The following is a 4,713-nucleotide window of genomic DNA, read 5'->3' as shown; positions in this document are numbered from 1 at the left end:
CTATGTCTGCAGCAGGAGCCTCCTTCTCCTGCTATGCTCTGTTAGAGTTTGAGAAGCATCAAATTGCAGCGTTCAGAATGAAGCCACACACACCCAGCCACTGTGTGCCAGTGTTGGGCTACCGTGGACTTTACCTGTGTAGATGAATCCATTCCTGTTCTAGGCTTGTTAATGTGATGGTTGGTCACTGTCCCTAAGTAGAGCAGCTAGCATATCAGAAATGAATGAATGAATGAATGAATATATAAATAGAAAGTGAACCTATAACCTACCACTGTATCTATCATAACACTAGACTTTCAGCACAGCATAGAATTTGATGGTCACTTTAAAAATCCACAATAAAACAAAAGTTCAAATAAAAAACAGGAACAAGTATTGTTTTCAGAATGGCTCTCAGCAGACACTTAGGATCAAACCTATCTGCTCCATAAAATATCAGAAGTGTAAAGAAAAACAAGTCTCCAATAAATTTATTTTAAGAATTAGCGTTTTCTTTAAATCTCCCATAAAGGGAGAAATTACATTTATTACTACTATAATTTAAATAACAATTTTTAGCATCTATTAAAGTTGCAAATACCATTTCAATAGTATCATTTAGTATTCATGCTGCCCTTTTCTCCTCCTCTTCCTCCTCCTCCTCTTCTTCTTCTTCTCCTCCTCCTCCTCCTCCTCCTCTTCCTCCTCCTCCTCCTCCTCTTCTCCTCCTCCTCCTCTTCTTCTGACAAGGTCTCTCTAGCTACACAGTCCTGACTGCCCTGGTACTCAGTATGTAACCTAGACTGGTCCCAAACTCACAGATATCTGCCTGCCTTTGCCTCCAGGGTGCTGGTATAAAGACGTGCACCACCATGCTCAGCCTGACCTTGCTTCTTTTGTAATGGTGAATCTCTTATAGGAAAGTTGGTGGCACAGATGTTACAGTAAGAAAGCCAATTTTTGAAGGCTGATTGATGATTGAGTTAAGCAAATCTGCCTGCTATGCATTACCTATCAGGAACCAGCACACAACCGAGTCTCTGTGAAGCCAGAGACAGTGGTATCTTTGCTGTTTTGCAAGTCTCACGTGGTGAGTTCGATTCCTGAGACCGGTGCAGTAGTAGAAGAAAACTAATTTCTGAAAATCATCTTCTGACCTGTTGATATGAGACTCAGAAGAAGATGCAAAGATGTTAAGATGACAGAACTTGGAAATTGGAGGGTAACTAAGGGAAGAAGCATCAATTTTGTAGTGTCAGAAATGTGAATTTGAACATCTGTGCACATTGCAGATCAGGACTGTTTATTCTATAAAACTTCAGAAGAGCTTAGAAATCAAGTTGCCCTCACTTAAGGTCAGTCGAGGTGACAAGAAGAGCTGATACCATGAAAATTGATCTTAAAGCTTGTTTTGAAGTAGGAGTATCTCATCAGTATAATACGTCTTTACCATGCACAAGACCCTAGGTTCAGTCCCTGACACCAAAACACCACAAGTAACACACCCACAAAAAAGTTGTAAGATCAGTGAGTGGGTCCCCACCCAGACAGAAGGGCTTCTGTTGGGATGAGTTTTTCAGGGGTGCCACAGCAAAGCACCCACAGGGGGCCTGATTACAGAGACAAACTTTCTCACAGCACAGGAGGTGATCTCAGTGCCAGCAGAATGAGTTTCCTCTAAAACTGCTTCTGTTCTTGGCCTCTGAGGAGCTCTCCACAAGTCTGTCTGTGGTCCTTCCACAGCACGCATCTTCTCATAGAGACAGCTATCCTGTGGTACTGACTTCACTTTACCTTTATGTGTTCTCTGTCTCTCTCTCTCTGTCTCTCTCTCTCTGTCTCTCTCTCTCTCTCTGTGTCTCTCTCTCTCTGTCTCTCTCTCTCTCTCTGTGTCTCTCTCTCTCTGTCTCTCTCTCTCTCTCTCTCTCCCTCTCTCCCTCTCTCCCTCTCTCCCTCTCTCCCTCTCTCCCCACCAAGTGGATTCCATGCATGGGACTCTGGTTACCAAGTTTTGCATCTAAGGCGTCTATCTGTGGAGCCATCTGCACAGCCCTTCCTAAGCCCTTGAATGCTGTCACAACTGGGGGGAGGGGATGACATTCCTTAACCTTCACTCACAGGCAGCAGGATACTGAAGGAGGAAGTTCTCCAGCTCGGGTAAGTCAGGGACTGAAGCTCTGGATCTATAGAAGGAGAGTAAGTGAAAGGACGCATGCTACCCAGGCTGATCCGATCGCTCGGCTTCTTCCTCACAGCCTTAGAGCCTGGAGCCAAGGCTGTACAACAACCGCCCAGGCCTCGCCCCCCAAGGCAAGAGATTAGAGGATTTTTTTTTTCCTTGCATGAACTAAAAGTCCTAGAACAAACTATTGTTGTGCAGGTGTTCCCAGTCAGAGAGAAAGCGAAGAGAAGGAAGGGACAAGAGAGAAGAAGGGAGAAATGGGAAAAGCCAGGGCCTTTTCTTTTCCTCTCTTCCCCTACCCCAGGGTACCAGCTTACACTATAGTGCAAGAGATGTCTCTTCAGAAAGATGGGAGGCTTCAGGGACATGAAGGTAGGGGAGTCCGAAGCTGGAGGTCCTCTACCACATGGTGAGCACAGGCAGCTGGAGGCTAGTGGGACACATGAAAAAAAGAGAGAAGAATATGGCTTTAAGGAAAACAGATATTACAGAGGCGGGGCCAGGTGTGGCACATGCCTTAAATTCCAGGAGTAGGAAGGCAGAGACTGGCAGATCTCTATAAGTTCAGGACCAGCCTGGTCTACAGAGTGAGGTCCAGGCCAGCCAGTGCTACGTAATGAGACCCTGTACACCAATCAAATACCAGAGAGTTTTATAAAAACTAATGGACATTTAAGATATAAAACTGAGCTCGAGCCAGGCACAATGGAATACTCATTTACTCCTGGGACTTCTGGGACAAACCAGGCGGATCCCTGAGTGTGAGGCCAGCCTGGTCTACAGGGCGAGCTCTAGAACAGCCAGAGCTACATAATGAGACCCTATACACAACTCAAATACCAGAGAGCTTTGTAATAATGGATAGACATAGCTGGAGAGATGACTCAGCGGTTAAGAGCACTGACTGCTCTTCCAGAGGTCCTGAGTACAAGTCTCAGCAACCACATGATGGTTTACAGCCATCTGTTAATTGAATCTGACACCCTCTTCTGGTGTGTCTGAAGACAGCAACAGTGTATTCATGCATAAATCTTTTTTTAAAAAATGAATAGACATTTAAGATATAAAACGGAGCTAGAGTCAGGCAGTGGTGGAATATTAATTTACTCCTGGAACTTTTGGGGCAGACCAGATGGATCTCTGAGCTTGAGGCCAGCTTGGTCTACAGAGCAAGACAGCCAGAGCTACATAGAAAAACCCTGTCTGGGGCCAGGCAGTGGTGGCACACCCCTTTAATCCCAGCACTCAGGAGGCAGAGGCAGGTGGATTTTTGAGTTCGAGGCCAGCCTGGTCTACAAAGTGAGTTCCAGGACAGTCAGGGCTACACAGAGAAACCCTGTCTCGAAAAACCAAAAAAAAAAAAAAAAGAAAAAGAAAAACGAAAAACTGTGTCTTAAAAAAAATAAACAAAAAAGATGTATTTTATTTATGTGTGTATGTGTTTTGCCTACATATTTGTCCATACATCACTCATGTTTGTGAAGCCTGCAGAGGCCAGAAGACATCAAACCCCATAGAGTTATATACTACTATGACCCGCCATGTGGATGCTAGAATCAAACCTGGGTCCCATCTGCTCTGCCATCTCTCTAGCCCTTGAACTTTTCAATAACAACAATGCTTGCTGAATTGTTCCAGGGAAACCAGGAAGAATATCAAGAACATATATAACAACAGGACCCAGGAAGCAGCAAGCCAAATGGAAAGGGAGCAAGAATCCCAAAAATGCTGTCAGTGTGAGAGATCTTGTCTCTAAAATAAAATGCTTTTAAAAGCTGGGTGTGGTGATGCACACCTTTGATCCCAGCACTTGGGAGGCAGAGGCAGGAAGCTCTCTGTGAGTTCAAGGCCAGCCTACAGAGAGTGTCAGGACAGTCAGAGCTACACAATGAAGTCTTGTCTCTAGATAGACAGACAGACAAATGTTTCATGGAGGCTAGGATGATAGCTAGGTGACTAAGAGCACTGGTTGCTCTTTGAAGTATCCTAAATTCATTACCAGAACCCACATGACACCTCACAACCTTCTATAGCTGTGGCCTCATGGTTTCTGATGCCCTCTTCTGGTGTGCAGACAAAACACCACCCATTAGGCATAAAATACATAAATAAATCAACGTTTTAAAAGAAGTATGGCTTTACAGAGGAACCACAGTTTGGATAAGGCCTTAGCTGTAACTCAGCCTGAGGGGCACTGGGAGTCAGAATACCTTTTTTCCCCTGTCCCTGCTCACTCCACCAGTTCTGCTCGCTCTGGCCCTCATCTTCATTCTCTGAACTGCCACCCTCGAAGTGAATGTCCTTCATGTGTTCTGCTGACCAGAGTGGCTCTCTTGATCTGGGGAGTCATTATTATTATCATTGCGTTGATGGTTTAATCAGCTATAAAGAAACAGAAGAAAGATGACATTTACCCAAGATGAAATGCCAAATGAGAACCGAGAGACCATGGGCAGGGTTCTATGGAACAGAGTGTTCCCTCTGTTTTTTAATGAGGTAAATATATTGTTGATGTCTCAAGCTCTTGAAAATGTCTCAACGTGGAAGAA

This window comes from Mus pahari, chromosome 17 (genome assembly GCF_900095145.1).
Source record: "Mus pahari chromosome 17, PAHARI_EIJ_v1.1, whole genome shotgun sequence".
Taxonomy (NCBI): Eukaryota; Metazoa; Chordata; class Mammalia; order Rodentia; family Muridae; genus Mus; species Mus pahari.
Note: the sequence above shows the minus strand (reverse complement) of the source record.